General features: G+C 40.4%; 12 non-coding genes across 12 annotated transcripts; 3 read left to right on the top strand and 9 right to left on the bottom strand.

The window, feature by feature from the left end:
- Nucleotides 1–11,895: 11,895 nt before the first annotated feature.
- Trnas-cga (transfer RNA serine (anticodon CGA)) lies at nucleotides 11,896–11,970 on the bottom strand. The gene has a single exon. It is a non-coding gene; the product is annotated as a tRNA-Ser (tRNA).
- Nucleotides 11,971–12,195: 225 nt separating this feature from the next.
- Nucleotides 12,196–12,270, bottom strand: Trnas-cga (transfer RNA serine (anticodon CGA)). The gene has a single exon. It is a non-coding gene; the product is annotated as a tRNA-Ser (tRNA).
- Nucleotides 12,271–12,495: 225 nt separating this feature from the next.
- On the bottom strand, nucleotides 12,496–12,570 carry Trnas-cga (transfer RNA serine (anticodon CGA)). Its single transcript has one exon. It is a non-coding gene; the product is annotated as a tRNA-Ser (tRNA).
- Nucleotides 12,571–12,795: 225 nt separating this feature from the next.
- Nucleotides 12,796–12,870, bottom strand: Trnas-cga (transfer RNA serine (anticodon CGA)). Its single transcript has one exon. It is a non-coding gene; the product is annotated as a tRNA-Ser (tRNA).
- Nucleotides 12,871–13,095: 225 nt separating this feature from the next.
- Trnas-cga (transfer RNA serine (anticodon CGA)) lies at nucleotides 13,096–13,170 on the bottom strand. The gene has a single exon. It is a non-coding gene; the product is annotated as a tRNA-Ser (tRNA).
- Nucleotides 13,171–13,395: 225 nt separating this feature from the next.
- On the bottom strand, nucleotides 13,396–13,470 carry Trnas-cga (transfer RNA serine (anticodon CGA)). The gene has a single exon. It is a non-coding gene; the product is annotated as a tRNA-Ser (tRNA).
- A 225-nt stretch (nucleotides 13,471–13,695) lies between these two features.
- Trnas-cga (transfer RNA serine (anticodon CGA)) lies at nucleotides 13,696–13,770 on the bottom strand. The gene has a single exon. It is a non-coding gene; the product is annotated as a tRNA-Ser (tRNA).
- A 225-nt stretch (nucleotides 13,771–13,995) lies between these two features.
- Nucleotides 13,996–14,070, bottom strand: Trnas-cga (transfer RNA serine (anticodon CGA)). The gene has a single exon. It is a non-coding gene; the product is annotated as a tRNA-Ser (tRNA).
- Nucleotides 14,071–14,595: 525 nt separating this feature from the next.
- On the bottom strand, nucleotides 14,596–14,670 carry Trnas-cga (transfer RNA serine (anticodon CGA)). The gene has a single exon. It is a non-coding gene; the product is annotated as a tRNA-Ser (tRNA).
- Nucleotides 14,671–14,924: 254 nt separating this feature from the next.
- Nucleotides 14,925–14,999, top strand: Trnas-cga (transfer RNA serine (anticodon CGA)). Its single transcript has one exon. It is a non-coding gene; the product is annotated as a tRNA-Ser (tRNA).
- Nucleotides 15,000–15,224: 225 nt separating this feature from the next.
- Trnas-cga (transfer RNA serine (anticodon CGA)) lies at nucleotides 15,225–15,299 on the top strand. Its single transcript has one exon. It is a non-coding gene; the product is annotated as a tRNA-Ser (tRNA).
- A 225-nt stretch (nucleotides 15,300–15,524) lies between these two features.
- On the top strand, nucleotides 15,525–15,599 carry Trnas-cga (transfer RNA serine (anticodon CGA)). The gene has a single exon. It is a non-coding gene; the product is annotated as a tRNA-Ser (tRNA).
- The last annotated feature ends 1,409 nt before the right edge of the window (nucleotides 15,600–17,008 follow it).

Genomic DNA, 17,008 nt, shown 5'->3' on the forward strand with positions numbered 1-17,008 from the left:
TCAGAGGCAGGTCAGTCACACAGCCCCACAGTTCAGTCCCAAAATGGATAAACTGTTCCATGGTATACAATGTTTAAGCTTTGACTTTGTCTTGTTATTGCCAGTATGAGATGCAAACTGCTATCAGTTCTGTTTGCAGATGATACTTCTGTCTTAGTTGAAAATCAGGATTCAGAAAAAATGTCCCAAATCTGAAATCAGTACCCTCAGTACCTTAGAAAATTAGTTTCAGCTAAATGAGTTGAATCTTAACATATCTAAGACTCACATGATGGAATTCAAGAATGAACAGTCAAAATGTGAACAGATCAAGATAATTCACAACTAAGATAGAGAAGAAGTTGACTTATTCAAATTCTTAAGTTTAAATCCAGATAAAAATTTGAGCTGGCAGGCATATGTTGAGTACCTATCAAAGAGTTAAGCATCTTTGCATTTGCAGTGCAAATATTATCAGCTGCAACTGACAAGGACACACAAAAAGTAGCATGTACAAGCTACTTTGAATCCATTATTATGTATGGTATCACACTGTTTTTCAGGTAACATGATGAACATAGTGCGGATACTAAAAATACAGAAAATATCATTCAAAATATGTGCACTGTAAACCATGAAGAACCATGTTACTTAGAAAACTTAAAATATTAACTCTTTCATGCCTAGGAAAACCATTTTGTCCATTCACATGATAAAAGAAACAAAGAAAATTTTATGCTTCCCACCCAGTGCCTCAAACTGTATGCCCAGGGACATCAATCCATATGATTGAAAATTTATAATAAATTAAAAGGGAAAAAGTTATGCAGATGAATTTAGGTCCATTTAAAAGGAAGCTATAAGAGGCACTGACACTGTAATGTTATTACTCAGAAGATAAATTCATACAGGACAAACTGGAAATTTGAGCTGGATACAGTGTGTTAATATCCTGGAAATATCAATGTAGCATTATTATTTATTCATTTACAATCCATTACAACAATATCATAAATTTTTGACATGTTTCCTATACACGAACCAAATTGATTGCAAATGTACATCATGAGACGAATAACTATATTTCCACAATTAATTTTCTTGCATGCAGAATTAATGTGATTTACCCAAGGAAGATTTTGTCCATGTGGGCACCAAGAAATTTAACATTATGTTTTTACTGATGTACTAACAAATATATTGTTTGTTTCAACATCATGGCCACCAGTTGTTTTAAATGTTAGTAGCTGGGTTCTACTGATGTTAGTGTTTAGCGTTTGGCATAGAAAATATACAGTTACTTCCATTAAACTCTTAGTTGCAACTGAGTGTAAAGTCTCATTGCATAAACTAAGAAAAGGAAGCACAAAGGGTTTACCCCTATGGCACCTTCTGGATTATTATACCTCGAGAAGACTGGAACTTTGAGACTTTAGTATCTATTTTGCATGGAAGTTTAATACACTTTTTGTGATATGTTAAGTGTGTATACAGTATGGGCTTATACAGCAATGAAGGGTTGTTGCCAACGTCAGCACACTACGCCACCGATGCTGTAAGTAAAATTATACCTGAATGAGGTTTTCACTCAGCAGCAGTGTGTGCACTGATTGAAATGTCATGGCAGATTAAAACTGTGTGACGGACCAAGACTGAAACTCGTGATCTTTGCCTTTCACGGGCAAGTGATCTACCATCTGAGCTACCCAAGTACAACTCACAACTCACCCTGACAGCTTCAATTCCGCCAGTACCTCCTCTCCTACCAAGTTTCGCACAAGGGCTTCTGCAAAGTTTGGAAGGTAGGAGATGAGTACTGGCAGAACTGAAGCTGTGAGGATGGGTCGTAGGTCGTGCTTGGGTAGCTCAGATGGTAGAGCACTTGCCCATGAGAGGCAAATGTCCTGAGTTCGAGTCTCAGTCCGGCACACGGTTTTAATCTGCCAGGAAGTTTCAAAATTATACGTGGTCTGTAGTTGCATCCACTGCAATTGCATTGTCATTGCATTTGCAAGAGAAGCAGAAGAAAAAAGAAACATACTTGGGTGAAGCCGTTGACTTCATGGAGAGATGCAAAAGATATACAACAAAATTTGCTATGGGAGCTGCAAGTCGAGGACGTAAAGTCGTATGAAAATCCCTTTGGGAATGGACAAGAGTACATTTCAATAAGTATTCAAGAAAGTGGCTCCTCATATTATGAAGCTGAATACTCTCCTCAGAAATGCTACATCCGCAAAAGACAAGACTTGCAGACCATTATACTGCAATTTCTAGCTGCTCTAGTTTACAGTACCGCTATAGCACTCTAATGCTGCACATTGACAAAAATAATACCAGAAGTGTTTGAAGCTACCTATTTATATTGCACTGAAGGAGGAATATGTGAAGGCAAATAAATTTAATATGTACTGCACTCATGAAAAATTTTTATTTCCATAGAAGTTGTAGAGTTTCTCCTTTATATTCTCTGGGGTATATCCTGGCCGTACTTCATGCCTAATAGCATCCACAATTTTTTTTTTATAGCTCCCACTTTTTATTCTGTTTTTGTATTCGGGATGTCATAACCTACACAGTGCTTCATCTGCCTTGAATATTTCTATCAATTTCATTATATATGCCACGCATCATGTAAATTTGGGAGTCATATTGATAAACATTGTATGTCAGGTAGCTGCAGCAGTTGATTTCTCTATGCACTAAATGTAAGACGAACACTTTCTGCGATCAAATCTAAGGCGAGGTGCTGGTTTTAATCAAAGAAAATTTGACTAATGCCTAACTTTGTCAAAGTTCCTTATTACACTATCAATTTTTTTTTATAGTCTAATATTGGCCTTACCAATTCATTTCCCGGCAACCCACTCTGAAACGCTGCATCACAATGTGTGCGCACAATGGATATTTCACTGGGACACGTAAAAAAAGAAGTATAAGTGAGAAAAATGTATAATTGAAAAACGTATAAATGAAGTTTTACTGTATCAGTCTTTGATGTCACATGCTTTCAGCTTCTTAATGGGCAGCCCACTGTTGACTGAGCTGGAGGCTTTGGAAAGATCTAAGAAAATGCCAGTTGTCTTCATTCTTTCATCCAGGAGGGTGTATACTTCATGGATAAATTCAGTAGCTGTAGTTGTTGTGCAGAAATCTCTCCTAATGCCATGCTGTGTTCTGTTAACAATTTGTTGTTTGTAAAATCAATGAAGAGCTGAGAAAGGATAGCCATCTTGATGTGTCTATAAAAATGTTCTCAACAAAAGTGCTATTGATTACTGTAATTGTTGTTATAAATTGTATGAGGGAGAGTTAGATTATATGAAACAACAAGGAACTTGAGTATACGTGTATAATAGATTTGTCCTGAACATTTAAATTAAAATGTTCTCTTAACAGAACAGTATGTATGTCATTCTCCTTGGAAATTTAAAACTTTAATAATGCATGTAAATGTTGCATAAAAAGCTCATAAGCATCAGATGGAACTCACTGTATTGCGACTATTTCTACCAATTTCTCATCAGTTCTGCTATTTCTTTTCTTTCTTTTCTTTTATTTTTTAACAGAATGTGCAATATGTTAATCACTGCATAATTGGAGGCATATTTTGTATTGATTCTTGATATAAATGGCAACTCCAGCCTCCACTTCACTTCTCAGAGTAGTTCATGGTCCCTGAATAACTATATATTCTAATATAAAGTTCTGACTCAACATGGCCAAAGCGAAAGAAAAGTGCACAAACACACTTAATAGCTACATAAACGAGTCAGAGCCATATTGCCACACATCACTACTATCAGTGCTGCCAACTCTAAAACATATTTCATGCCAAACCTACATTTAGAAAATGCCAAAAATATTCTATAGTTTCCCGAAAATGCCGAAAAATGCCTACCTTAAGTACCAAAAATTGATCATAACAGTAAGCAATTCTACCAAACAATATTTCTACACAGAATCATTAATATAAGCATTCTCACTAAAGCAAAAATTGTACATTTAATGTCAGGCAGTCTTTCCTTCTCTATCATCACATTATATTTATGAAACATTTAGGTCACTCTAAATTTTGTCTATTTTGTTTTTTGATTTCGCATATTCTAGAATACATACCTGTCATGATTTTAAGCAACGATTCCACTCAATGCTGCAGATTTATTCAGTAATCACATCTGTCAAAGGAAATTTCAACAACAGATAACACACTTGATCGACTCCAATACTGTCTCACAAATTCTTTATTCCTTTTCACAGTATCATTAAGGAACTTGGTTTAGGGTCACTCCATAAAAACCAAAACCAAAACGCATAATTTGGAAGTGCAATAGATTTTGGCTTCCTGTATATTAGTTCAAAAGTCAGGATGTGTAATTGATGAAATTGTACAATACTTTATGCCACATTTGTGTATAGATAACATTATTAGTGAAACAGAACTGATGAAGATTTACTCAAATTACATAAAAATTAATGCCTTTTGGTATAACTTTGCTATGCCATTGTTTTCAACAAGTAATTTAGACATCTCCATACAATTTGGAAACACTTTTAATAGTTTACAAAAACAAAAACAAATTAGTCCAGGGAACACATTAACTGCTACATCCATAACAAATTACATAGATAAAGTCTCCCCCCCCCCCCCCAATCAACCATGCAACCATGGACCTTGCCATTGGTGGGGAGGCTTGCATACCTCAGCGATACAGATAGCCATACTGTAGGTGCAACCACAACAGAGGGGTATCTGTTGAGATGCCAGACAAACGTGTAGTTGCTGAAGAAAGGGAGCAGCCTTTCCAGTAGTTTCAGGGGCAACAGCCTGGATGATTGACTGATCATCAACCAAAATGCCCTTGCTGCTCTGGTACTGCGAATGGCTGAAAGCAAGGGGAAACTACAGCCGTAATTTTTCCTGAGGACTTGCAGCTTTACTGTATGATTAAATGATGATGGCGTCCCCTTAGGTAAAATATTCTGGAGGTAAAATAGTCCCCCATTCTGATATCCAGGCAGGGACTACTCAGGAGGATGTCGTTATCAGAAGAAACAAAACTGGCATTCTAAGGATCGGAGCATGGAATGTCAAATCCCTTAATCGGGCAAGTAGGTTAGAAAATCTAAAAAGGGAAATGGACAGGTTAAAGTTAGATATAGTGGGTGTTAGTGAAGTTCAATGGCAAAGGAACAAGACTTCAGGTCAGGTGAATACAGGATTGTAAATACAAAATCAAATAAGAGTAATGCAAAAGTAGGTTTAATAATGAATAAAAAATTAGAAACAGGGATAAGCTGCTATGAAAAGCATAGTGAACGCATTATTGTAGCCAAGATAAACATGAGCCCACTCCTACCACAGTAGTATAAGTTTATATGCCAACTAGTGCCGCATATGATGAAGAGATTGAAGAAACATATGATGTGATAAAAGAAATTATTCAGACAGTTAAGGGAGATGAAAATTAAATAGTCATGGGAGACTGGAAATCGACAGTAGGAAAAGGAAGAGATGAAAAAGTAGTAGGTGCATAAGGACAAGGGGTAAGGAATGAAAGAGGAAGTTGCCTGGTAGAATTTTGCACAGAGCATAACTTAATTATAGCTAATACTTAGTTTAAGAATCATGAAAGAAGGTTGTATACGTGGATGGGGCGTGGAGACACTGGTATATTTCAGATAGATTATATAATCGTAAGACAGAGATTTAGGAACCAGTTTTAAATTGTAAGGCATTTCCACTGGCAGATGTGGACTGACCACAATTTACTGGTTATGAACTGTAGACTAAAACTGAATAAACTGGAAAAAGGCAGGAATTTAAGGAGATGAGACCTGGATAAACGAAAAGAACCAGAGGCTGTAGAGTTTTAGGATGAGCATTAGGAAACGATTGTCAAGAACAGGGGAAAAAGATACAGTAGAAGAAGAATGAGTAGGTTTGAGTGATGGGACAATGAAGGTAGGAGAGGATCAAGCAGGTAAAAAGATGAGAACTAGAAGAAATCCATGGGCAACAGAAGAGATACCGAATTTAACTGATGAAAGGAAAAATATAAAAATGCAGTAAATGAAGCAGGAGAAAAGGAATACAAACGTCTCTAAAATGAGATTGACAGGAAGTGCAAAATGGCTAAGCAGGGATGGCTCGAGGACAAATTTAAGGATGTAGAAGAATGTATCACTAGGAGTAAGATAATACTGCCCACAGCAAAATTAAAGAGTTCTTTGGAGAAAAGAAAACCACATGTATGAATATCAAGAGCTCAGATGGAAAACCAGTCCTAAGCAAAGAAGGGAAAGCAGAAAGGTGGAAGGAGTATATAGAGGGTCTATACAAGGATGATGTACTTGAGGACAATATTATGTAAATGGAAGAGGGCATTGATGAAGATGAAATTGAAGATATCATACAGCATGAAGAATTTAACAGAGCTCTGAAAGTCGGAACAAGGGCCCGGGAATAGACAACATTCTATTGGGACTACTGACAGCCTTGGGAGAGCCATAAATGACAAAAATTCTTCCATCTGGTGAGCAAGATGTATGAGACAGGCAGAATACCCTCAGACTTCGAGAAGAATATAATAATTCCAATCCCAAAGAAAGCTGGTGCTGAGAGGTGTGAAAATTACCAAACCATCAGTTTAATAATCCATATTGCAGAATACTAACACAAATTCTGGACAGACAAATGGAAAACTGGTAGAAGGCAACCTTGGGAAAGAGCAGCTTGGATTCTGTAGGAATGTTGGATCACACGGGGCAATACTGACCCTACGACTTATCTTAGAAGATAAGTTAAGGAAAGGAAAACCTATGTTTCTAGCATTTGTAGACTTAAGACAAAGCTTTTGACAATGTTGAGTGGAATACTCTTTCAAATTATGAAGGTGACAGGAGTCATAAACAGGGCGCAAAATGCTATTTACAATTTGTACAGAAACAAGATGGCAGCTATATGAGTCGAGGGACATGAAAAGGATGCAGTGGTTGAGAAGGGAGTGAGACTCGGTTGTAGCCTATCTCCAATGTTGTACAATCTGTATATTGAGCAAACAGTAAAGGAAACAAAAGAAAAATTTGGAGTAGGAATTAAAATCCATTGAGAAAAAACAAAAACTTTGAGGTTTGCCGATGACATCGAAATTCTGTCAGAGACAGAAAAGGACCTGGAAGAGCAGCTGAACAAAATGGGCAATGTCTTGAAAGGAGGATATAAGATGAATATCCACAAAAGCAAAATGAGGATAATGGAAAGTGGTCAAATTAAATCAGGTGATACGAGTGAATTAGATTAGGAAATGAGAAACTTAAAGTAGTAAATGAGTTTTGCTGTTTGGGGAGCAAAATAACTGATGACTGTCGAAGTAGGAAGGGCATAAAATGCAGACTGATTATGGCAAGAAAAGCATTTCTGGAAAAGAGAAATTTGTTAACATCGAGTATAGATTTAAATGTAAGGAAGTCATTTCTAAAGGTATTTGCATGGAGTGTAGCCGTGTATGAAAGTGAAATATGGATGATAAATAGTTTCGACAAGAAGAGAATAGAAGCTTTCAAAATGTGGTGTTACATAAGAATGTTGAAAATTAGATGGGTAGATCACGTAACTAATGAAGAGGTAATGAATAGAATTGGGGAGAAGAGGAATTTGTGGCCCAACTTGACTAGAAGAAATGATCGGTTATTAGGACACATTCTGAGGCATCAAGGGATCATCCGTTTAGTATTGGAGGACAGTGTGGAGGGTAAAAATCGTAGAGGGAGACCAAGAGATGAATACACTAAGCAGATTTAGAAGGATGTAGGTTGCAGTAGTTATTCAGAGATGAAGAGGCTTGCACAGCATATAGTAGCATGGAGAGCTGCATCAGACTAGTCTCTGGACTGAAGACCACAACAATACAGATAAAGTTACAGAGAAAAAAGTATTTTAAAATGTCATGGCTACAAGAAATGCTGTTACAGATGCAAAATTGGAGTTTTTCTAATGTTTGAGATGATAATAGCAATGAAAACAGGTAATAAGTCACAATGCAATGCATTGGATGAAGTCACAAATTGTATGGCAATAAGTTTCAGAAACATGTTGATACATCACATTACACCCCTAGTAGAAAATGTAGTAGTCACTAGAACAGCTTTTTGTAAAGAGAAACAACAAAAGAAGTATTCCTGTATGACAATTTCTGAAGGGCAAGGATTATCTGAAATTGAACATCCAGATGTGAAAATTGCTCTCCCATTCTTCGTATCTTTTAGACCATGTCTATTTCTTTGTCCAAAAATTCCAGCAAATGTTTGCATTTGCAAATATCACAATAACTTCAATTTTCTACTGTCCATCAGAGTCCAGAGCATCAGAAGTTTTCCAAGAAAAAGCAGAGAGCTTCTAAAGTGACACATCAAAAAAATCTTGTGTATTTGGCAACTTCAAGGAAAGCGAAAATTTAAAGAAGTATGAAGAATTCCTGAACTGATTGTCTTCTTTTTCAGATGAACTTATCAGCTAATATCAGTTGAATAATGACAAGTCAGAAAGAGTAGCTAGAAGTGAAGCTGAAAGTTTCTACAGATGCTGTTTTCAAAATGTTGGACAACAAATTACAATATTTTCTTATCTACTATGTCATTAAAAATAAGTAAAGTTTTCTTTGAAATGACAAAAGCTTAAAAATTTTCAGTTAGCATAATTTACATTCTTCAGATTGATTTCTCCAAGAACTTCATCAGGATAAAGTGCAGAGTGCCCACTGGAGTCCTGAACAAATCATTATTTATGCAGAAACGGCTAACATGACGACGACGACGATGACGGCGACGACAATGATGATGATGACAACGATGATGTTTGTACGGGGACTGATGACTTTGCAGCTGAGCACTCCACAAACCGAAGTTCCAATGTTTACACAGTCCAATTTTTACTCAATCCAATCTAGCCACTGTCACAAATGATGATGATGATGATGATGATGATGATGATGATGATGATGAAATGATGGAGACAACACAAACACCCAGTCCCCAGGCAGAGAAAATGCCCAACCCAGCAAGGAATTCAACCCGGGACCTGGTGATCCAAAAAAGAAGAGTATGGTATTGTCTTAAATTGGCATTTCTTTTGTATGTCCCATGCAAAAGAGCTGCTGATGCTTTTGGAAGAATGCTGAAGCACTGAGTGTGGCAGTGTGTGAAAGCTAGACAAACTGTCATTATTCACTGCCCAACTTTTGAAACAGTGTGCAAAATATATATCTGACAAAGTTAATATAAGTTCTAGCAGATGAGATGATATTGTATGCTGATCAGCTAAAGCAGCATTGGAGTGATATTGGTTCTTTTCCAAACACTCACATCCACAATTTCCGATAATACTTGGTGCACACTTCCATCTTGTAAACTTGTTGCGGATCACAGTGTCGAAAAAGATACACCCATGAATCCTTACATTATCAGTTTCAATGACGAAAGCTTTTCACCGTCTACTGATCAGTGGGTTAATGCTAAACTAGAGTCAGAACAACATTTGCATGATTTTTTGGGCAAGTTGTAAGTGAATAATGTGAAGAAAAACATTTTAGTTAAATTTCTTATTAGAGCAGGCAATAAATTTTTATGGCAAGAAAAGGCTGATACAAATGAAACGATACTTTCCAGGTTGTGTGTACTTCACAAGATCCTGTCACAGATTCTGAGGAAAGATCAACTTTTGGTCAAATGAAATTAAACCTTCTAAAATAAATCTGTTATCTGAATATTCTTCACTGATTCATAAATGTCACTCCACATTGATTTAAACATTCTTAGGTATATGACTTCTGCCCTACACTATCAGTTTAATGGCTTTGGGCCGTCTGTTACACTAATAAATTATATCTGTAACAAATTGTCTTATTTTCATGTTACTGCTTCATTTCCAGCTGCAAAAAGTCATGCCCATAAGAATGGAACCACCTTTGCTCATAAATCTATTACTGGTTTTGGAATACAATGTTTTGTCTATTACCATAGAATTTTGTAGGTGTGGAAAAAGTAATTTTCATCCCATGGGTAATTCAGGATTGTAGGTATCATTTAACAATGGCTTTTAAAAGTAACACAAAATGGGTGTCCACCGGCAATTGTGGGCACTCAAGTTAAGAAACAAACGTTTGCTCATACACATACACTAAACTTCTTTTACCATTAAATCTATAGTGTTCTGTGGACAGATATATTTGCCTCCCTTACTTCTAGAATGAAACACTTGTTCTGTATATATACAGACATCAGTGACACCATTTGCAGGTGTAACAAGTGCACCACGACTCTTTCCGTGTAAAGGGGAACAGGGGTCCCCAATCGACCACCTCCAAATCTAATGAAATTTGGTGTTGGATGGTTATATACCAAATTTCAGTGCAATATCTTCAGTGGTTGACATGTCTGCTCCTGGTAGCAGAATGGTCAGCATGACGGATTGTCAATCCTCTGGGCCCGGATTCGATTCCCGGCAGGGTCGGGGCATTTTCTCCACCCAGGGACTGGATGTTGTGCTGTCCTCATCATCATCCTGTCATCCTCATCGACTGTAGGTCACTGAAGTGGCGTCAAATTGAAAGACTGGCACCCGGTCAAAACATGTCAAAAGTTAGTGATTTGGCCACACCTAAGTATAGATATAAGCCTCTTAAAGTGGCTAAAAACTTCGTCGCACTATTCTGAGAGCCAAGGTTTGACCAACCACTGCTATTTTTCATATGAACCAACCACTCCAAAACTTAAGAGGGTTATTCCTACCTATGATGTCTATATGTGGATCAAATTTAATTGACACTGGATGCCTAGATGAAAAGATGCACCAGCAAAGAGGGCCAAAATTTTCTACATGCAAGTTTTAGGGGATTTTTGGGGGGCAGTGTCTCAACTGTTTCTTGCTCAATCCTTTTTTTATTACCACAGCTGGAAAGAGCATGCTTTAAGCTTTCAAACACTATACTGTTTAATTTCTGGATCTTGCATTTTGATAAGTAAGGATACGTTTCAAAAGTTATTATTTTAGCACTTTGAGAAGATTCAAAAGTGAAATATTTTGCTCATTAAGTCCCATAATTATTTTTTTATTCCAGTATATAAATCAGTTTCAAAGATCAATTTAATGCATGCAATAAAAATAAGTATAATGCACAACACAGTAAATTTGCAAAACAAAAATACTTAAGAGTCAGTTCCATTTTTGATTAAACAGTTCTACAGTTCTGTCAATAACAGGTTGCCGATAACTGTATTGTCTTTCTGATGATGATGTTGATGGAGGTTCTAAAGTCATGAAAATATGTTGCTCAGGAATCCAGCTGGTGTCTTTAGCAGTTGGCCAGCTGAAGGAATGAGCTGAACTGTGTGGATGCATAAAGCTTGTGAGGACATCTTGTTGTTTATATGAAACTTCACACACATTTCTAACCAACCAAAAATTCTCATACATACATGCAACATATTGTCCTGGTTGTAAACATGAAGTTGAGATTGCTGAAATTTCTTCATCTGCTTCGAAGACATTAACTGTGAATGCTGTAGCACCATTAGAAACTCTGCTTACCCTGAGCTGATTACAATTAATTGGCTTAATTTGATGGTTTTCTCTTGTTCCAGATATTGTATGTCTTGTGTCAAAGCTTGTTTCTTGATCAGGCTGATTTTTTTTTTCTTTTCGTACATGAAAAACTTGATGCCTCGAATGGTATCATCACAGAATTTGCACAAACCATATGGAATCAATATTTGGTTATCTAAGGGCCTCTGGAGATTAGGATGGCTGCTAGTCTTTTTGCTGTTCCCCAATGTCATCACAAGGATGTTTCCAGAATGAGATTTTCACTCTGCAGCGGAGTGTGCGCTGATATGAAACTTCCTGACAGATTAAAACTGTGCGCCCGACCGAGACTCGAACTCGGGACCTTTGCCTTTCGCGGGCAAGTGCTCTACCAACTGAGCTACCGAAGCACGACTCTCGCCCGGTACTCACAGCTTTACTTCTGCCAGTATCCGTCTCCTACCTTCCAAACTTTACAGAAGCTCTTCTGCGAATCATGCAGAACTAGCACTCCTGAAAGAAAGGATATTGCGGAGACATGGCTTAGCCACAGCCTGGGGGATGTTTCCAGAATGAGATTTTCACTCTGCAGCGGAGTGTGCGCTGATATGAAACTTCCTGACAGATTAAAACTGTGCGCCCGACCGAGACTCGAACTCGGGACCTTTGCCTTTCGCGGGCAAGTGCTCTACCAACTGAGCTACCGAAGCACGACTCTCGCCCGGTACTCACAGCTTTACTTCTGCCAGTATCCGTCTCCTGCCTTCCAAACTTTACAGAAGCTCTTCTGCGAATCATGCAGAACTAGCACTCCTGAAAGAAAGGATATTGCGGAGACATGGCTTAGCCACAGCCTGGGGGATGTTTCCAGAATGAGATTTTCACTCTGCAGCGGAGTGTGCGCTGATATGAAACTTCCTGACAGATTAAAACTGTGCGCCCGACCGAGACTCGAACTCGGGACCTTTGCCTTTCGCGGGCAAGTGCTCTACCAACTGAGCTACCGAAGCACGACTCTCGCCCGGTACTCACAGCTTTACTTCTGCCAGTATCCGTCTCCTACCTTCCAAACTTTACAGAAGCTCTTCTGCGAATCATGCAGAACTAGCACTCCTGAAAGAAAGGATATTGCGGAGACATGGCTTAGCCACAGCCTGGGGGATGTTTCCAGAATGAGATTTTCACTCTGCAGCGGAGTGTGCGCTGATATGAAACTTCCTGACAGATTAAAACTGTGCGCCCGACCGAGACTCGAACTCGGGACCTTTGCCTTTCGCGGGCAAGTGCTCTACCAACTGAGCTACCGAAGCACGACTCTCGCCCGGTACTCACAGCTTTACTTCTGCCAGTATCCGTCTCCTACCTTCCAAACTTTACAGAAGCTCTTCTGCGAATCATGCAGAACTAGCACTCCTGAAAGAAAGGATATTGCGGAGACATGGCTTAGCCACAGCCTGGGGGATGTTTCCAGAATGAGATTTTCACTCTGCAGCGGAGTGTGCGCTGATATGAAACTTCCTGACAGATTAAAACTGTGCGCCCGACCGAGACTCGAACTCGGGACCTTTGCCTTTCGCGGGCAAGTGCTCTACCAACTGAGCTACCGAAGCACGACTCTCGCCCGGTACTCACAGCTTTACTTCTGCCAGTATCCGTCTCCTACCTTCCAAACTTTACAGAAGCTCTTCTGCGAATCATGCAGAACTAGCACTCCTGAAAGAAAGGATATTGCGGAGACATGGCTTAGCCACTGCCTGGGGGATGTTTCCAGAATGAGATTTTCACTCTGCAGCGGAGTGTGCGCTGATATGAAACTTCCTGACAGATTAAAACTGTGCGCCCGACCGAGACTCGAACTCGGGACCTTTGCCTTTCGCGGGCAAGTGCTCTACCAACTGAGCTACCGAAGCACGACTCTCGCCCGGTACTCACAGCTTTACTTCTGCCAGTATCCGTCTCCTACCTTCCAAACTTTACAGAAGCTCTTCTGCGAATCATGCAGAACTAGCACTCCTGAAAGAAAGGATATTGCGGAGACGTGGCTTAGCCACAGCCTGGGGGATGTTTCCAGAATGAGATTTTCACTCTGCAGCGGAGTGTGCGCTGATATGAAACTTCCTGACAGATTAAAACTGTGCGCCCGACCGAGACTCGAACTCGGGACCTTTGCCTTTCGCGGGCAAGTGCTCTACCAACTGAGCTACCGAAGCACGACTCTCGCCCGGTACTCACAGCTTTACTTCTGCCAGTATCCGTCTCCTACCTTCCAAACTTTACAGAAGCTCTTCTGCGAATCATGCAGAACTAGCACTCCTGAAAGAAAGGATATTGCGGAGACATGGCTTAGCCACAGCCTGGGGGATGTTTCCAGAATGAGATTTTCACTCTGCAGCGGAGTGTGCGCTGATATGAAACTTCCTGACAGATTAAAACTGTGCGCCCGACCGAGACTCGAACTCGGGACCTTTGCCTTTCGCGGGCAAGTGCTCTACCAACTGAGCTACCGAAGCACGACTCTCGCCCGGTACTCACAGCTTTACTTCTGCCAGTATCCGTCTCCTACCTTCCAAACTTTACAGAAGCTCTTCTGCGAATCATGCAGAACTAGCACTCCTGAAAGAAAGGATATTGCGGAGACATGGCTTAGCCACAGCCTGGGGGATGTTTCCAGAATGAGATTTTCACTCTGCAGCGGAGTGTGCGCTGATATGAAACTTCCTGACAGATTAAAACTGTGCGCCCGACTGAGACTCGAACTCGGGACCTTTGCCTTTCGCGGGCAAGTGCTCTACCAACTGAGCTACCGAAGCACGACTCTCGCCCGGTACTCGCAGCTTTACTTCTGCCAGTATCCGTCTCCTACCTTCCAAACTTTACAGAAGCTCTTCTGCGAATCATGCAGAACTAGCACTCCTGAAAGAAAGGATATTGCGGAGACATGGCTTAGCCACAGCCTGGGGGATGTTTCCAGAATGAGATTTTCACTCTGCAGCGGAGTGTGCGCTGATATGAAACTTCCTGACAGATTAAAACTGTGCGCCCGACCGAGACTCGAACTCGGGACCTTTGCCTTTCGCGGGCAAGTGCTCTACCAACTGAGCTACCGAAGCACGACTCTCGCCCGGTACTCACAGCTTTACTTCTGCCAGTATCCGTCTCCTACCTTCCAAACTTTACAGAAGCTCTTCTGCGAAAATCTCATTCTGGAAACATCCCCCAGGCTGTGGCTAAGCCATGTCTCCGCAATATCCTTTCTTTCAGGAGTGCTAGTTCTGCATGATTCGCAGAAGAGCTTCTGTAAAGTTTGGAAGGCAGGAGACGGATACTGGCAGAAGTAAAGCTGTGAGTACCGGGCGAGAGTCGTGCTTCGGTAGCTCAGTTGGTAGAGCACTTGCCCGCGAAAGGCAAAGGTCCCGAGTTCGAGTCTCGGTCGGGCGCACAGTTTTAATCTGTCAGGAAGTTTCATATCAGCGCACACTCCGCTGCAGAGTGAAAATCTCATTCTGGAAACATCCCCCAGGCTGTGGCTAAGCCATGTCTCCGCAATATCCTTTCTTTCAGGAGTGCTAGTTCTGCATGATTCGCAGAAGAGCTTCTGTAGAGTTTGGAAGGTAGGAGACGGATACTGGCAGAAGTAAAGCTGTGAGTACCGGGCGAGAGTCGTGCTTCGGTAGCTCAGTTGGTAGAGCACTTGCCCGCGAAAGGCAAAGGTCCCGAGTTCGAGTCTCGGTCGGGCGCACAGTTTTAATCTGTCAGGAAGTTTCATATCAGCGCACACTCCGCTGCAGAGTGAAAATCTCATTCTGGAAACATCCCCCAGGCTGTGGCTAAGCCATGTCTCCGCAATATCCTTTCTTTCAGGAGTGCTAGTTCTGCATGATTCGCAGAAGAGCTTCTGTAAAGTTTGGAAGGTAGGAGACGGATACTGGCAGAAGTAAAGCTGTGAGTACCGGGCGAGAGTCGTGCTTCGGTAGCTCAGTTGGTAGAGCACTTGCCCGCGAAAGGCAAAGGTCCCGAGTTCGAGTCTCGGTCGGGCGCACAGTTTTAATCTGTCAGGAAGTTTCATCACAAGGAGATTTACCATGACTTGTTCTAAAAAAATTCCATTTGGCAGTGATGCCAAAATCCTTTTTGTGTAGACATAAATTGAGAAAACATTTGAAATTCGTATATTGAGCAGCTGAACCATCACTAAAGTAATAAATGTTCTTTATGTTTTCCTTCTTTATCTTTGATTGTGCTATTAACTTTATCTGAAAGGCATTGACAGCAATGGTATCATGATGGAGACAGTTGCTGCTCATACAAATGCTAATACTCTCACATTCTTTGGCACCAAAGTAGGCAACAAATGGATGTAATGTGGCCTGACTATTCTCCCGATGAAATCCTTGCACAGCGTCTTGAACAACACATGAATAATTTTCAGTAAAATCCATCAATATTGTTGCGCAGAAGAAGCTGAGTAGCACAGTTACTGTGGTGTACTGGTTATGATACTAGACTGTTGCCTGGAGGGTCGTGAGTTCAAAACTCACATTAAGTGTAAAATCTTAATTTCTATATTCAGCTCTAGTACATTCTAGAAGTATACGCAAATATCAAGAATCATTGTACTGCAATGTTCTGTAACTGTATATATACCGTAAGTGTTCTGGCCGGAGACAGTTCACTCTCCGCTCTTGCATATGCAAGTGCTGAATAAACCTTCGTTAAGTTCGTCATTCATTTAATTACATTTTCTTTTGCGTGACATTATTCTGTTGGAGGCGCCAGGTATTACAAGTAGTGACAGCGCACATTATCGACGACACAGTGGCTCCCATCAGGCCACAACAGAGCCGCCGTTTACGTGGCGAGAAACCCGAGTTCGAGCCATATTCAGCAGATGGCAATCTATCAGAGCCAGAAGAAGAAGATGTTACGATGACAGCAATTGTGTGCCACCAAATGAGACATCTTTCCGGGTTCTCTGGCGACAATGGCCAATATCCAAACAAGTGGCTGAAGGTATACGGCTAAATTTAACAAATGCAATGACACCATGTGTTTGGCTAACGTATTTTTCTACTTGGAAGGTACTGCCAAACACTGGTATGAGCACAACGAAGTTCACAAGCTGGGAAGTATTCCAGGTGGAACTGTGCAAGTATCTCGGTGACACACAACGACAGGAGAGCAAGGCTGAAGATAAATTAAAGTGCAGGGCACAGCGTTCAGGAGAAACTACAGCATCCTACATTCAAGACGTCTTGGAGCTGTGTAAAACAGTGGATCCTAGAATGAAGGAGGAAGATAAGGTTACACATCTCATGAAGGGTGTTGCTGAGGACAAGTATCAAGAAGAAGGTTCCAACAGCAGATGACTTCATAAAATGGTGCCAGTATATCGAGACAATGCATCAAATAAGAATAACACGAAAGAAGTTTGAACGGCATCCAAATGTC

Source organism: Schistocerca gregaria, chromosome 2 (genome assembly GCF_023897955.1).
Source record: "Schistocerca gregaria isolate iqSchGreg1 chromosome 2, iqSchGreg1.2, whole genome shotgun sequence".
Lineage (NCBI taxonomy): Eukaryota > Metazoa > Arthropoda > Insecta > Orthoptera > Acrididae > Schistocerca > Schistocerca gregaria.